The sequence below is a fragment of the Palaemon carinicauda genome, chromosome 5 (assembly GCF_036898095.1).
Source record: "Palaemon carinicauda isolate YSFRI2023 chromosome 5, ASM3689809v2, whole genome shotgun sequence".
NCBI lineage: Eukaryota > Metazoa > Arthropoda > Malacostraca > Decapoda > Palaemonidae > Palaemon > Palaemon carinicauda.
The window spans coordinates 144,166,466-144,184,987 of NC_090729.1; the positions used below are offsets into that span (position 1 = coordinate 144,166,466).

At 38.5% G+C, this 18,522-nt stretch overlaps 1 protein-coding gene across 1 annotated transcript in view; it reads right to left on the reverse strand.

Annotated features, from left to right (window-relative positions):
• LOC137641531 (zinc finger and SCAN domain-containing protein 2-like) overlaps nucleotides 1–18,522 on the reverse strand; it is an 83,171-nt gene that overhangs the window by 46,804 nt on the left and 17,845 nt on the right. Inside the window, exon 2 of the mRNA XM_068374171.1 lies at nucleotides 17,741–17,829. The gene's annotated coding sequence lies outside the window, so the exon portion shown is untranslated. The remainder of the gene's footprint in view (nucleotides 1–17,740; nucleotides 17,830–18,522) is intronic.

Below are 18,522 nucleotides of genomic sequence, written 5' to 3' on the forward strand. Positions count from 1 at the left end.
TGTATCTTTTCAATTCCAGTTTGTAACCGTTACCTCTGGTCTGACTTGTGCCATGCATAAATAGATAGTTTGAATGCTTCTATTAACTGTCCCCTTACCTGTCAAGTTCAAACGTTCCATGCTCCGTCTATATCCAAATAACCTTAGTATTGGGATTAGTTTGGTGGCCCTAGCTTGTACTGCTTCCAGTCTATCTATATCCTTCTGAATGCTTGGAACCCAGAATTGGATTGCGTATTCTAGATGGGGGTCTTACTAGTGATGTGTACAATTGTAGTACCAAGTCTTCTTTTCTGTATTTGAATTGTCTCTTTATGTAACCTATTAGTTTTTATGCTTTCTTTTTAGCTTTTATGGCCTGTTTGGTGAACTTCAAATCCTTGCTGATAATAATACCCAGATCTTCCTCCTGGTCCACACTTTCTAGTTCATTACCCAGCAGTAATCTGATTGTGGGTTACTATAACCTATATGCATGACTTTACATTGCCCATAGTTGAAAGACCTTTGTCATTTTCTTCCCTTAAGGATTCTATGTCTTCTGAGCTTGCATCATTTACCCCTAGTTTAGTATCATCGGAAAATTTGGCTATTCTACTAGTTAATCCTAAATCTATGTCGTTAATGTAGATCAGAATAGAAATGGGCCATGGACGGATCCTTGAAGTACGCCGGTTGTAACAGCTGCCCACACTGAACCTTGTCTATTGATTACAACTCTGTTTTCGGCTTGTTAGCCAAGCTTCGATCCCTTCAGCTGGCTCGTCAATGATGTCTAGTGCTCTATTATTAACTATTAATCTTTTATGAGGAAATTTATCAAAAGCTTTTTGTAAATCTAGGTATATGATGTTTATAGCCCTGCTTGCTTTCGTCATAAATGCTAAACAAAGTGCAAAAATATCAAAATATTTGTTACACATGATCTGTCTAAAATCATGTTGACTGTGTATTAGAAGATTAGTTTTCTCTCCATGTTCTACAATTGAATTTACTATAATTGATTCAAAACTTTTGCAAGGCACTGAAGTTAGACACACAAGTTTGTAGTTGCCAGGTTCTTCTTTTGGTCCATTCTTTTAGATTGGAGGAACACTGCCTAGTTTCCATCCCTGTGGTGCCTTCTTTCGGAAGATTTTGTAAAAGTGTGGGGATCTCTCTTCTTCCAGTTCCATAATCTCTCTTGGATGGATATCATCTGGACCAGGGGCCTTAGACTTACTGAGTCCTTCTATTTTATTTTTGACATCATCAATTGTAAAGGCAATTCTATTTAATAGGGAGGGTTGTTGATTCTTCCCTAGAGAATACAGTTATGAAATATGCATTCATCAGTTTGGTTTTTTCCAAATCATTTGATATAAGACGAGCCTCTTAATGGGCTAATGTTGTTTTTGATTGGTTTTCTACTGTTTACATGTGCAGAAAATTCTTTTGGGTTTTCTTTACTAGCTCAAGCCACTCTTCTCTCTTCATTGGTCTTGGCCTTTCTAACTAGTTTATCTTCCTTTCGGCTTAACTTCTTGTGCTCAGAAATTTCATGAATTGAAGGCTGTGGACCCATTGATTTATGTTTGCTGTCTCTACATCTTATTGCATTGGCTATTTCTCTGTTGAACCACTTGGGCTGTGGAGTTCCATTTGGTAAAATTTTTCTATGCAGTATATATTTGCGCCTTTTTTCTTTATATATTTCTAAAAAGGAGTCCCATTGTGTATCTATGTTCCGTTACGTCGTATTCTAAATTCTTGGGAGTAATCCTTCAGTTTTATCCAGTTACAACATTTATAGTCTAACTTTTTTGATAATTTTCCTTTCTTTTAGATGAGGAATATTTACCTGAAACCAAACTATTTTGTGGTTACTTTTGCTAATATGTTTGCCTATGAAACACGTTACTAAATTTTCTTCTGTTGTTACCACGATATCTAGTATGTTGTTTCCCCTAATTAGTTTATCGACCCACTGATAGAGGAATTCACTGTTAACAAATTCTAGTAACCTATGTCCCTCTGTGTTTAATGCAGAATTCATAGTGTCCCAGTTTACTGCAGCATTGAAGTCTCCCATAACGACAGCTAAATTGTTAACTTCTTGTCCAAGTTGTCTTTACAGCTCATCGTCCTGTTCTTGTGTTTGGTGTGGTAGTCTGTATATTACTAGTATGAACATATTTTTTCATGTTGATGTTTGAACATATATTTTCATATGGTGTTGATGTTTGCACCTATCACTTCACATTCAGTTTCTAATTTAATTTCTAAGGGGTTTAAGTGATTTTTAACATAGAGCATTGCCCCTCCTTTTTTGGTAAGGCGGTCTTTCTTGAAAAGCTTGAAACCTGGGATTCCGTATTCTCCGATAAAATCCATTTTTTTTTCTTGAATCATGGTCTCGGTAATGCCTATCTCTTCTGTATAATTTTCTCTTGGTGTAGAATGTATCCCAAAGATCTACGGTTTAAATTTCATTTTCTGGCATGTAGACTTCAGCCTTTCGTTTATCCCTATGGCCTTACTGAGGGTGAAGTGGCTGACATTGAGTCTTGGGAGAATGCCTATAACTATAGCCGTTTCAACAGTTTTTTCTAGCTGTTTAACCAGAGGTTCTGTTTGGCCAGCAGTATACTCTCTTAGGAATAAGTTTTTCCAGTTGCCTAAACAACAATAGTGGTGGTCTTGTTATGTTATAGTTTTACTGACCACCACTTCTATCTTCTACGCACTGGCACCTGGATAGGACCCGAGTTTTTTCCTCTTATTGAGGCCGCAGTGCTCTCCTTGGTCCTTTACCATGGAGTCTCCGATTAACAACGTCTCATCTTCCTCTTTCTCTGCAAGGGGAGAGATTCTGTTTTTGGAGATAGTTACATTTCTTGGCTGTTGTTTAGTCTTCTTGGAATCCTTGTTTTTGTTTGTTATTTCCTCTCCAGGTTCTGTTCTTGACTTTACCTTATTTTGTATTTCTCGGATCCTAACCTCATTTTCTACATCATCATCTAGGACTTCTTTGTTCCTTATTTCTAACTGTTGGAACTTTGACATGACCTCTATCAATTGTTTTCCTAGTTCTTGGTTTTCATTTTTCAATTTCTCTATTTCCTGTTCTTGCTGACAGAACCAGCATGAAGTATTACGGTGCAGGTTAGCAGAGCATCCTTCTTTGAAATCTAGGCACCATTTGTTAATTTGGCATTTTGCACATTTAGTTTCTCTCTCATTTTTTATTTATCTGTTATACAGTATTGTCTAAAGTGTGTCTGTTTGAAAATCTCAGCTAATAACTTCTATAATTATTAGCTTTGAGACCATTAGTGTAAAAAAAAAAGGAGGGTGGCAGATAGTTACCCACTTGTTGACGCATCCACTTAATCCTGGGTGACTCAAACTTTTCTGTCCCTAACCTTCCATAAGTGCTACCAAACCAACACTTAAGTCTCTTCAAAGTTGGGCTATCCCTATCCTCACTGAGCAGCACAAGGCAGAAGCCTGTTTTCTTGCAAGGATTGACAACGTAAGGCTAGCGATTACTGCGATTTCCAGACATACAGAAACCAGCCAGACTCTTAGGTACTACCTTATGCACAGTTGAGCCTATTTTGCTAGCGGTTGGTCGGTCAGGGAGTGGTCAACAATCACACATTGCTTTGACAGTGTGTGATTTATATTTGCTATTCCTTTAAGAATTTTGAAGGCCTCTATTAGCTGTTACCTTAGTCATCGAGTTCATAGATCAAATAAGTTCAAACGTTCCATCCTTCGTCCATATCCAAATTGCCTTAGTGCTGGCAATAGTTTGGTGACCCTAGCTTGTACTGCTTCCTGTCTATCGATATCCTTCTGAATACTTGGAGCCCAGAATTTGACTCCGTATTCTAAATGGGGTCTTACTAGTGATGTGTACAGCTGTAGTACAATGTCTTTGTGTCTATTTGAATTGTCTCTTTATGTAACCCATTAATTTTTGTACTTTCTTTTCAGCTTTTATGGTCTGTTTGGTTAACTTCAAATCCTTGCTGATAATAATACCGAGATCTTCCTCCTGGTCAACACTTTCTATTTCATTACCTAGCAGTGAGTAATCTGATAGTGGGTTACTAAAATCTATATGCATAACTTTGCATTTCCCACAGTTGAAAGGCATTTGCTATTTTCTGGACCATTCTCCTAGCTTCATTAGACCCTCTCTTAAGGCTTCTACATCTGAGTTCAGAGCATTTCTGCCTAGTTTAGCATCATCTATAAATTTGGCTATTCTACTAGTTAACCCTAAATCTATGTTGTTAATGTAGATCAGAAATAGCAACGGGCCAAGGACGGATCTTTGAGGTACTCCGTTTGTAATAGCAGCTCACTCTGAAGCTTCTCAATTGATTACAACTCTCTGTTTTCAGTTTGTTAGCCAATCTTCTATCGATTCCGCTGTCTCGTCAGTAATGCCTAGCGCTCTAATTTTGACCATTAATTTATTATGAGGAAATATGTCAAAAGCCTTTTGAAAGTCTAGGTATATGATGTCTATTGCCCTGCCTTTGTCATAAATGCTAACCATGAGGAAAAATTCCAAAAAGATTTGTCACACATGATCTCTAGTCTAAATCAATGTTGGCCGTCTTTCAGAAGATTGTTTTTCTCTGTTCTACTACTGAATCTACTATAATTGATTCAAAACTTTTGCAAGGCACTGAAGTTAGACACACAGGTCTGTAGTTGCCAGGTTCTTCTCTTGGTCCCTTGTAGATTGGGGAAACATTGCTTAGTTTCCATCCGTGTGGTGCCTTTCTTTCTTTGGCTGTCTTTCGGAACATTTTGCAAGAGTGGGATTCTCTCTTCTTCTAGTTCTATAATCTCTCTTGGATAAATGTCATCAAGATATCTATGTACTTATTACCAAGACTTTAACTACCAAATGGGAAGAGCAGCTTCATATAATTGCACTTTAGTAATGAGAGACCCAAGAAGAAATAACAGATAGGGGAAAATTCAGAAACCTAACCTCACAAAAAGGACCACTCCTAATTAAAGTAGACCTTTAATCCTCTAATAAAACAGAAATCTATCCTCTACAATTCCTACCCACTACCTGTGCCAAAGAAGGAACATGAAAATGAAGTTTCCAACTCATTCAATTTTCCCATGCTGAACTTGAGAAGTAGGCAAATAGCCATTTCTGACAACTGTAGCAAGCCATACGCTAAAAGAAACAACATCTAACCTGCTGATCCCTTATAAGAGCATTTTTTACTTCTACAGTCTACTCTTCTTAATTACTAACATGGTAATGATCTATAATCACACCTAAAACATCGGTGAAAACGTTGCAAAATTGGGAGATCCGGAAACGTAAAATCCTGAGGAAGAGGAAAGTCTCACCACTGACAGATTTAGTCAATCCTTTCAAGGAGAAATTAGTCCTCTTTAGACATACAACTGAGGCAATCCTGAAAAGGCCTCATCTTTAGGTCCAATGGCACAGATCAAGAACTTCTCTAAGGATACGCCAAACATATGGAAATTGTCTATTAGTATCAATATTATTACTAGCTAAACTACAACCTTAGTTGAAGAAGCAAGATGCTATAAGCTAGGTGATCCAACAGATAAAAATAGTCCCGAGAGTAAAGGAAACAACGAAATAAACAACATAAGTAATACATACATACATACATATACCAAGGCACTTACCCCAATTTTGGGGGGTAGCAGACATCAAACAAATGAAACAAAAAAGGGGACATCTCCTCTCTATGTTCCTCCCAGCCTGACAAGGGACTCAACCGAGTTCAGCTGGTACTGCTAGGGTGGCAGAGCCCACCCTCCCACATTATCCACCACAGATGGAGCTTCATAATGCTGAATCCCCTACTGCTGCTACCTCCGTGGTCATCCAAGGCACCGGAGGAAGCAGCAAGGCCTACCGGAACTGTGTCAGAATCGCTCGCCATTCATTCCTATTTCTAGAACGCTCTCTTGCCTCTCTCACATCTATCCTCCTATCACCCAGAGCTTCCTTCACTCCATCCATCCACCCAAACCTTGGCCTTCTTCTTGTACTTCTCCCATCAACTCTTGCATTCATCACCTTCTTTAGCAGACAGCCATTTTCCATTCTCTCAACATGTCCAAAACACCTCAACACATTCATATCCATTCTAGCTGCTAAAGCATTTCTTACACCCGTTCTCACCCTCACTACTTCGTTCCTAACCCTATCTACTCGAGATACACCAGCCATACTCCTTAGACACTTCATCTCAAACACGTTCAATTTCTGTCTCTCCGTCACTTCCATTCCCCACAACTCCGATCCATACATCACAGTAGGTACAATCACTTTCTCATAGAGAACTCTCTTTACATTCATGCCCCCAACACACTGCATCCTTCATTCACTCTCTGACGTACACCTGCTTCCATTCCACCATTTGCTGCAACAACAGACCCCAAGTACTTAAACTGATCCACCTCCTCAAGTAACTCTCCATTCAACCTTGCACCACCTTCCCTTCTCGTACATCTCATAACCTTACTCTTACCCACATTAACTCTCAACTTCCTTCTCGCACACACCCTTCCATAAGTAATAAAAAATATAAAATATTTTAAGCCCATTACAATGGATCTTTCATATATAAACTATAAAAAAAAACTTCAAAATAATAAGAGGAAGAGAAATAAGATAGAATAGTGTTCTCTTATGCAAGAGAACTCTACCATGGTGGAGAGGCTATGGCACTACCCAAGATGAGAATAATGATTTGATTATGGAGTGTTCTCCGAGAAGAGCTGCTTACCATAGCTAAAGAGTCTCTTCTACCCTTACCAAGGGGAAAGTAGCCACACAACAATTACCATGCAATTGTTAACTCCTTGAGCGAAGAAAATTTGTTTGGTGATCTCATATGTTGTCAGGTGTATGAGGATAGTAGAATGTGAAAAAATAGGCAAGACTATTCAGTGTATGTATAAGCAAAGGAAAATGAGCCATAACCAGAAAGAGGGATCCAATGTCATACTGTCTGGCCAGTCAAAGGACACAATAACTCTATAGCGGTAGTATCTCAACAAGTGGTTGGTGCCATGGCTAACTTACTACCTAATAGATAAAAAGACTTATACCCAGATGGTTTAACCCTCTGGAAATTCAAAGCCATCATCCTTGTAAAAACCCGACGAACCATATTCATACAGAAACAAAAGAATTCACATAACTTTACATCTCCTCACAAATAAACAGAAGGGATTTTCTTGAATCCTGCTGAATATGCACAAGAAAGTAGGTATCAGTAAAAACGATGGAGAACGTATAGCCCTAATTCCTTATAGCTGCTAATAATGTGCAAGGAGCTTCCATTAAGAATTAGGCCAGGAATACATCCAGGACTAGCCTCCAGAGCCTTAATGTTTCTGGAACCACAAATTATTGATTGTAACCACCAAGGGATGGATCCATTACTATTACTAAAATTCAATTTTCTAGAACTCTTCAAACTTCAAACAACAAAGTCTGTCATATCATCACGTTGTTGATGCAACTTGGAACAGGAATTGTCCATTTTGATAAAGGGGATGAAGAAGTACGGGGTACATAATATCCCTCCTTTACAATTAAAAGAACCCATTGTTCAGAATGAAGACATTACCTGCCTGAAATGAGTTAATCTGTCTCCTATCGAGAATGCTTCATCACAAGTCCCTTCCTGAATAATGGTTTATTCTTTTGTGTGAAAGAAAACTCAAAAGATCTTGCAGTGGCACAACCCTTGGATGATAAAGGACTAGACGACAAAAGTACACCCTAATGTAATGATGAATTGTTAAGTGATTGTAAAAGTGCTCTTAAGACATCAAAATATTTCTTGCTAAAAATTTGTTTTACAGTAATCGCAAATATTTTCTTAATATAAAACCGGCCACAAGAGTTGTAAACATCAACGTACCTAAATCTTCTACACCCTTGCGATACCAAGTCAAAACAGAGCTATCCTTCAATTCTAGAGGTGCTAACCCCAGCATGTCCATTGTCCTTTTGCTCAAACCACACAAGTATGGGACAATGAAAGTGCTATTACTAGCACCAGGGATAAAAATAGTAATAGTATTATCCAAGATCACGTACCTAATTCATCCTAAATCATCAGTATGCCAAAAATTACTAACACCTTTATTAATCAAGGGGACACTTTCCAAATCTGAATGCGTAAGTGAATCCTTAAAAGCAAGAAAAATTATCAGAACATAATTGCTTAAATGCGAACACAACAAAACGTTCGGCTATATTAAAACTTTAATTGTACAGTTAGTAGTGTGTTTATTTGGAATGAGAAGGGTTTACAAATTTTTAACTAAAGGAAAACTTGTTGAAGTTGACATATCAGTAAGTCCTTAAAACTAAGAGACTGCTCAGCATGGAATTTTTGTGCCAGAAACTGTAACCTGATCAGCACGAGAAGGGTTCAGAAATGGAAATCTTGACCATTTATTAACTAATGGAACACTTGGTGAATCTGATTGCAAGAGTGAATCCTTAACAGTGAATATCAGCACTGAATCATTCAACTGCTTAATGAAAGTTTGCCAAACCAGAAACTGTAATAGGAAAAGTACTGACTGTTCATTTGGGAAGAGGGGTGCAATGCAATATGGTAAACAAAGGTTGACTGTAAGTACTTGGCTCTGAAAAAAAAAATTCAGGAACTTAGAAATGCACCAGCAGACATGACCTGGGATTCTACTATAGAATTCAAGAGTGTGTCTAATGAATCTAAAGACTGATTTTCCAAAATGGGCACTACAGCAGAAGTTTGAACCAAATGACCTACACCACTGTCAAAGAACAAACAGAGGGACATGGAATGAATCAAAGTTTATGTGGTAAAATTAAATTATCTTAAGCACTTTGGCTTAATAGTATTAATAAATTCAGAAACTATATTCCTTACCTACAAATCCATTATCAGAAAACTGTACACTAAGCAATATACAATATCAGAATAGTTTAGATTATAAACATTCATAGCTACCATGTAGAAGAAAAGGATATACTATCAGTTAACAAGAGAGGATAAGAGAATCTGAAATAGTGGAATATAGCATAATTGATACAACTAAAAACTCATTCCAAACAAGAAGATTGTGATTCAAGCACAGCAATTTCAGCCACTGCATTCACATTCCTTATTGGAACTATGCACCACCCGGCCAACCACTGGATTTGAATTATCTCATGAAAAGTAAAAACCTTCTTCCACTTAAACTTTCTATCTCAATCATGCACCACATTTATACACCATTTATGAATAATTCAATTGATTATCAGAACACCTGGAGTATTTGAATTCTTCCTCCTCATAGCCTACAAGGTTTGAAAAGTTGAACCTTACAAATGACTCACAGGATAAGAGTGATATGTTTTCTAATAACTATTTACTGTAACATTTAGCATAAAATCTCACTTAAAGGTAGAGAAAACATTTCTTGATAATCTTGAACAGTCTTGCCATACATAAAACATTACATGATAAAGCCAATGAACCACATGGAGACAGGTAAAGGTCAATAATATTCCACAGACAACACAGATAAACCGAGTTAGGGAGATTAAGTGATTAACTGGAAAACCATAAATAGTTTCAGCCCATAAGTATAACCAAAATACCCAGCTGGTTGATCCCCACAGGGGAGGAATGTAGGAGTTAAAAAAAAATAAATGAATAAATAAAAAAAAAAAAATTAAAAGAAAAAAATTAATTATTATTACAACTAGCTAAGCTACAACCCTTGTTGGAAAAGCAGGATGCTATTAGCCCCATGTCTCCTATAAGGAAAACTAGCCCACTGAGGAAAGGAAATAAACTACAAGAGAAGTGATGAACAGTTATCAAAAAGTATTTTAAGAACAGTAATATTAAAATAAATCTCTCATAAACAAGAGAGACTTATGTCAACCTGTTCAACATGAAACATTCGCTGCAAGTTTGAACTTTTGAAGTTCCACCGATTCAACTGCCTGAAATATCCATTCCACAATCTGGTCATAGCAGGAATAAAACTTCTAGAATACTGTGAAGTATTGAGCCTTATGATAGAGAAGGCATGACAATTATAATTAACTGCATACCTAGATTACGAGGATGATGGTACTGGGGTAAGATCTGAATGCAAAGGATGGTCAGAGTTATGAAAAATCTTATTACTGTATAAGGTATAAAAACCCAAGCTTTCGTACACATACTTAAGTGACTCTCAAGTATGACTTCATGAAATAAATGTAGTACTGTTTCTATTATAAATAGTCTCCTAACCTAAATCCAGTGTGTACTGGAAAATAACCATCTATCCATAAATAAAAAATTATATTTTCATAATAAAATAAATTTTTGAACATACTTACCCGCTGGTTATATAAAAATAGATTTAGTCCCTGACGTCCATCAGAAATTAAAAAACTTGCGGCAATCGAAGATAGAGTTGCCAGGTGTACACTAGCGCCATCACGGGAGATAGGCCGAACCATTCCATACATCACCAGATCTTCCATGCCCATAGGTCTCTAGAGGGGAGGAGGGTGGGAATAAAAGTTATATAACCAGCGGGTATGTTTAAAAATTTATTTTATTATGAAAATATTTTTAAACATTAAAATTACCCACTGGTTATATAAAAATAGCTGATTGACACTCTTGGTGGAGGGTTAGAGACAGCAACATTGTTGGAATATTACTTAAGAATTAATTAAAACAAGCTTAAGGGTTCGTACCTGTGAAGGAAGCTGACTTCAATGATTCTCTGCCTCATTATGTCTGCTATCCTTATGAGATCCAGCAGTCTACCCAGGGGGCTGAAGATCTCTAGGAGCTGTCAAATGGGTAATAACCTCTATGCTGACAGGACCTCAACTAGTACCCTTGTTCCGGGTGCTTTTAAGGAACAAAATGACCACCTGACTAAATCAAAGATTGCGGAAGACTGTCGACCAATCTCCACATACAACCATAAAAATATATCAAAGTTCCAAGAGAAATAAAAGGGTACTAGGGATAAGGGGAACGTAATGGTAGATCCTTTACCTACTACTGCACTCGTTGCTACGAATGGTCCCAAAGTGTAGCAGTACTCATAAAGAGTCTGGACACGTTTCAAGTAATGCGAGGCGAATACAGATTTACTCCTCCAAAAGGATTGTATTCATGATGCTTTGCAGAGAACGATTTTGTTTAAAAGCTACAGAAGTTGCCACAGCTCTAACTTCATGAGTCTTTACTTTTAGCAGCTTAAGGTCTGCCTCACCATAGTGTGAGTGAGCCTCTCTAATTAACAGCCTTATAAAAAATGATAAGGCGTTTTTAGACATCGGTAACGCAGGCTTCCTGACTGGGCACCAAAGAGCTTCTGAATTGCCTCTTAAATCTTTAGTTCTGTCCAGATAGAACTTCAGTGCTCTAACAGGACACAGAACTTTCTCCAACTCTTCACCAACCATATCAGAGAGGTTAGCAATCTCGAAAGATTTATGCCATGCATGAAAAGGACGTTTGTTTTGGCCAGGAATCCAAGTTGCAAGGAGCATATGGCTTCTCCGTTTCTGAAACCAATATTCTTGCTAAAAGCGTGAATTTCACTGACTCTCTTAACTGTTGCCAGACTTACTAAGAAAAGTGTCTTCTAAGTCAGATCTTTAAAAAAGCAGAGTGTAAAGGCTGGAATCTGTCACTCATAAAGAATTTTAAAACATCTAAATTCCAGGCTGGTGATTCTTGTTGATGCTTTTTAGAAGTCTCAAAAGATCTGAGAAGATCTTGAAGGTCTTTATTATTTGACAGATCTAAATTCCTGTGTCTGAAGACAGCTGCCAGCATTCTCCTGTACCCCTTGATGGTCGAGGAGGAAAAGTTGTGCTTTCTCCTAAGGTCTAAGAAGAAATCGGAAATTTGTGTTACAGAGGTACTGGATGAAGAACCTGATTTAGCTCTACACCACTCTCTAAAAACCTCCCACTTCGACTGGTAAACCTTGATGGTAGAAGTCCTCCTTGTTCTACCGGTAGCCTTAGCTGCCTCCTTCGAAAATCCTCTAGATCTTGCGAGTTTTTCAATAGTCTAAACGCAGTCAGACGTAGAGCTTGGAGGTTTAGATGGTTTCTTGCCAGGTGAGATTGTTTGAGAAGATCTATTCTCAATGACAGGCTTCTTGGAACATCCACCATCCATTCCAGTACCTCTGTGAACCAACCTCTTGACGGCCAGAAGGGAGCCACTAAAGTTAAACTGGTTCCCTCGTGAACACAAACTTTTGTAACACCTTGTAGAGCACTTTGAATGGTGGGAGCGCGTACAAGACCATGTCACGAGCTGTTTGACGCTAAGGGGCGCATTGTGCTTGATGGTTAACGTTGCGTCTCGATAGACGCTCGACGTCACGTCCTGTTCCACTGGAAGCTCGACGTCCTGTTAGGTGGACGTACGACGTCAAGTCTCTTTGCTTGACTCCTTGGGTTAAAAATGCCTAAAATACGATATTTAACTAGGGAGTTGTAAAGACGTTCGTCATCAAGAACATCTCAACTAGTAGCCTCGCTACGCTTGGTGTCCAGGTGTGAAGTTACCCGACACTCAGGGTCCAGGCCTGCTACTCTCTTGTTGTTCACAGGCCGACAAACTAGCATGAGCGAAGAGAGCTTCTGTTGCAAATCTGGCAGTGTAATAAAAATAGGGTCAAACTGTTGTGGTACCACAAGCTCTCTTTCTACACTGTTTAAAAACACGCAGAGCGTCCAGAAGATGATAACCAGTTTGACGGTTGAGAAGGAGCATGAACCATTGCCATGCTAGGCTCAGACAACTGTCCTGCAACTGGGTGAGTTGGACGTTATTTGACAGTTGCCGACATCCTAAAAAGATGTTTGGTAGGAGAGTTTTCTTCGGTAGAAAGAAAAAACGCTCAGGACTGCTCCAAAGACTACAACCAGAAGCCTGTGGTGTCATGATAGGACGCTGATTGACCGTGTCCACCTTCCTCTTCAGAGGTATGGAAGTTGATGCCAGCCTTGTCTGGGTGCTGCGTCATCTGAAGACGAAAAAAAAAAAAACTTTCACCTCACCTTTCCTATGATGAAGGCGAGCGTCCTGGGAAGCGTCAATAGGTATGCTCGAGTAGGCGTCTGCTCAGGAGCTAAAGCCTCTTGTTTCCTTAGTCGTTCGACATTTCTTCTCCCAGGGAAAAGGTCCAAGGATTAAAAAAACGACAGGTCCTAACAGACGCACCATCTATTTGAGGGGTGGTGCTTAGACCAAAACAAAGAGCCCAAAACTGGACAACTTCCTCCTATACACGAACCTTCCGGTATTGCTTGAAGTTCGGATGGATGAGGATGTAGAAGCATCCTGGAGATCTAAAGAGGCCATCCAGTGGACCTTTCCTACTGTTGAAAGGACTGATTTCGATGTCTCCATGGAGAACTTTGTCTTCTGAACGAAGGCGTAGAGAGCAGTGACATCCAGGACCAGGCAATAGCCTCCCTCTCCAAAAAGACACACACTTGATGTTGCAAAGCCTGTCTCATAGGCTCCTCTCTGTATATGGCAGAGAGGTCTATCGGAGTAACTAATGTAGGGGTTTCACTAGGAAAAAGATTTCGCATCCATCCTTTAGTGAAAGCACGGACCAAAGGTCTGTTCCTCTCCTCTCCCAGCTCGCTAGAAGTAGTTAAGTCTGGCTCCTACTGTTGTCTGTGCAGTTTAGAGAAAAAGTATGCAGAAACTTTCTAGCGGATTTATACACCAAAACCTGTGTCTTTGACCAACTCTTGAGGGAGAAGAGAGGAAGAAAAAAAAAAGGGGGGGGGGTGCAAAGTTATCCTGCTTCATTGATAAGGAAGCTGGCTTCATAAGTTTTAATGCCTCATTGCATCCAGTCTCCCATCATCCTCAAGCTCAATTAGATGATCGAGAATTTTTCTATGTACAACGACTTCTCTCACAAAGCCGGTTGAACTGCAGCATTGTTGATCAGGGTTTTGACGTAGGATCAGACTCAAGACCCCAAAGACCTAAGCCCACAAGCACACAGCAAAAAGGGAGCACTGCCTTCTCTCACAAAAGCACTAATGCACTTCCTGCTGCTCCACTTGAACGTGCTGCTGCACCAACATCTGCAGTTAGGCTCTTCATGCTGCATTGAGAACGCGCTATTACACTGCCCTACCAGCACCATCTTAGAAAACAGACTCCTTCGACGCCTTCCCTAGCATAAAACTCTGAAGACGGGACTAGGAGCAGCAGGTACAAAATAAATTGAAAACTCTTCAGAAAAAACTCTCATGAGTTTCTTAAAGTCCGTCTCCTAAGAGAATTCCACTAAAAGATAAATAGGGGAAAAGAGATCGTCACTCCCTTCCTCCTACAAGTCTCTAACCAAGGTAGAGATGTCTTGTTTCCTAGGAGTCAACTCCTTAAGTCCTGAATTCTGACCTCAATGCTTTTAGAGGTTTAATTCTCCCTCTCCAACAGACACCAAGAATTAGTTCAAGCGAGCCTTGGTCTGAGAAAATAATATCTTTCCAGTTAATATTTATTTCTGTATCTTTTAATATAGCGCCTGGCGTAACAATGTTCCAACGCTAGACGCTCATGATCATTACAATCGGAACTAAGACGTTCGTGATCTTGACACTAGACGTCAAGTCCAAATGTTGAAAGCTTGAAGCCATGGAACTGCACGACACTCGGCGTCACGTATAACTGCCTAACATTCGACGTCAAGTCCAACTGTTGGAAGCCAGACGCCATGCAACTGCTTGGCGTTCAGCGTCATGTGACTCTCGGAACAATGCCGTTCACGATTCAGACGCTCGCGATCTAGATGCTTGGAGCTAAGCATGACATGCAGTGTCACGGCCAACTGCTTGACGACACGAAACTGCTTGGCGTTCGGCGTCATGACAAACTGCTTGACACTCGACGTAAAGTTCAACTGCTGGAAGCTTGACGCCACGTAACTGCTTAACGCTCGGCGCCACGTGACTTTCAGAACGAAGAGGCTCGTGATTAAAAATGCTTGCGATTCAGACGCTCGGAACTATGCCGATCACGTCTAGAACGGTCAATCATCCAAAAAGAGAAACCAAGAAGTTGCACTAAGTTACAAACATTGTGTCAAACTCTTACAGCAGCATTAGTAGCTAGCCTTGCTGGACGCTCGATGTCCAAAGCTCTGCGTTTGGTGTCAGAAAACACTTTTACCTCGCCTTACCTGCGGCGAGGGCGAGCGTTCTGGGAATCGTTAACAGGAACGCTCGAGGGGACTTTAGTTCGGGTCTTACAAGATGCTCGGTGCCAGGCTAATGCCTCTCGCTTCCTTTCGCCGATCGACATTACTTCTCCCATGGGCCAGGGAGCTTGAGAGAGGTCTAAGGCTAGGATAACGACAGGTCCGAACAGAAGCACCCTCCCCTGTATTGAATAAATTCACTGCACTAATTAACTGGCACTTTTAAAATCTTTGGCATAAGACCAAAAGAAGACATTCTTACTATTCTGTCAAGGGCTTGAATGAAAATGCAATAGGAATTGAATCCTATATAAAATGTAACAAAATATTTTATATATAAAATATTAAATGAATAGATATAGGAATAAAGAATAAATATATATATATATATATATATATATATATATATAATATATATATATATATATATATATATATATATATATGTAAACAACCCTTATTACTTAAGGGTTTCCAATAAAAGATGATTAGTCACATTTTACAATTGGAACATCTATATATATTGTACGAAAAAATTTAGTATTCCCAAAAACGAACAAGTAAACAACGATACAAAGAATCATGAGACTATATCGATTGACATGAATACTAGTCGTGTAAAATTAACTGTACACTAATTTTCCTAAATCTTTGCAAAAAGATTAGCTCAAGAAAAAATACGAAAAGGACAAATATTAGTGTAAAATAACATATTCCTTTTTATCTAATACAACTTAAATACTTTGGTTTTTAAGAAGAATTTACTTTTCATAAATAACGATACAAAGAAAATTGTAATACTGTAACGATTGACTGAGAACTGCGTAGCGTAAATAAAACTGAACGCTAGTTTAGGTAATTCTTTGAAAACAGATCGAAGATTATCTAAAGAAAGTATACTAAAAGGACAAAAATTTTCTTAAAATAACATAATCCTTAATACTTTGTAAGATAGTATTCACTTATCATTCTTTGTAGAAAAAGAAAGAAAATGCAAGTCATATTCTAGCTTACGTCATATGACTATGACCTCACAGAGAAGGCGGGGTGTTTCCCTACCGCCATCAAGTTCTCATTAGTTTAAAGTAGATTGAAAAAACTTCTAATCCCACCTTTTAAGCTATAACATAGCGATCAAATACCAAACAAAAACAAAGTAAGTGAATGCCTGAAACCATATTTAGGAGTACATCACCAAGATACCGTAACTGCTAAAATCCAGGTTAATCACGAGTGAATTCCAAACGATGTTGCCAGCAATGGCGGCAGGGAAGATCTGGTGATGTATGGAATGGTTCGGCCTATCTCCCGTGAGGGTGCTAGTGTACACCTGGCAACTCTATCTACGATTGCCACGAGTTTTTGAATTTCTGCCGGACGTCAGGGACTAAAGCTATTTTTATATAACCAGCGGGTAAGTTTAATGTTTAAAAACAGGATAATAAAAAGAAACACACTTCACAGGAAAACACACCGATCATCAACCAAAAATACTTAAAACGAGAGCATTAGCATGTGCAACATATTGCAACCTATACACACAAATAATAAATATCCTCAAAAACAAATAAATTGATAGAAGAAAAGTAGAAACTCCATATATCCCAAGATACTAAGATGAATACACCAATCCTATTTACTGGCATGTGGACCAATTAACAATTTCAGGATTATTTAAGTTTAAGGTTAGAAGAAATAATAAACTGTTTTATATACATTGTGATGATTTGATTTTGAGAATTTGGAGGAATTTAGCATGCTTCATCTGTTAACAATTAAGTTTCCAAGAATGGAGAGAACTGCACAATAGATTCTGCAACAATGCGCTTCAACACAGACATACACATACAAATTTATATAAGAATGAAACCAGTCCCCAACCTAGATGAAGTATCACTAATGACAGATACAGCTTTCAACACAGGGTAAGAAGGGTCACCATATGACCTGGTCTACCTTAAAAATTGAGGTAGACTAGTTATGACTACTAAGCAAAACTAAGCCCAAAGTACAGTATGCATGTTATGAGAATGAAATACAAAAGTATGGGAATTAAAATACTACATAAAGCATGCACATATAACACCAATGAGAATAATGTATACAGTAACAGTATATCACCACTGTGTAATAACAGTTCTATGGTTTATTTTCTCTTTTTGAAAAAAATCTCAAACTGAAAAAACTTACAACTGAACATAAAAATTCTTTACAGTACTTATCAAATCAACATTTTAGAAACAGATAATGTGATTGTATAAGCATGAGGTACTACAACTCTATGATATAAATATGCAAGTTTTCTATATATAAAAGAGAGAGAGAGAGAGAGAGAGAGAGAGAGAGAGAGAGAGAGAGAGAGAGAGAGAGAGAGAGAGAGAGAGAGATAATCTTACATCATTACATTACCAAAAGTTCCAACACAAAAGGATACACTACGCTAGCTAGGTTAATGAGATGTTGAGTACTATACCTTCAAAAGATTTTTGATAATGATCCAGAATGGGAGCTTCTTTAGCTGAAGGATCCATACAGGGAATCCTATGTGACACTGAGCTGTATCTGAAAGTCATAAAAGAATGAAAAATTAACTGTAAATATAATCTTTACTCCTGTATTTTATTTGTTACAATTCTGAATTTATCTCTAGTTAAAAGACAATACTACACATTTTAAATATAATTTGTATTTTCCTAGGTTTACAAACTTGAGTCACTTAAATGGATTATTCCTAATGTCAATTTTTTATGAGCAAACAATAAAAATGACAAATTCGTAGATAATTTGTATTTTTCCTAACTATACAAACCTTAGCTATTTAACATGGGTAATTACTTTCGGCGTAGCTGAAATGACGAGCCATTAGAATTTTAACGAGGGTTTACTACCCCACCGCTAGTTAGTGGGGGGTAGGGAGGGGTAGTATACTACCCCACCCCCCCCCCCCCTCACACACACGTGCTGAGCTTCACATTGCTTAGAGGTAGGACTTCACGGGGGACAGGGCCGGCGGGCAAGTTTGATTAAATAGCTCATGTTTGTATAGTTAGGAAAAATACAAATTATCTACGAATTTGTCATTTGTTCCGTAACTGAAATACAAACCACGCTATTTAATATGGGTGACTCAACCCTTAGGTAGGGTGGTAAGTCCCAGCCATTACTGGCTTTTGGCTTTTTGCCTGGGGACTCAGTATCTGAGTGTGTTGGTACTCAACGATGAGGAGTCCCTGCATCTCGCTAGCACCTTGCTCT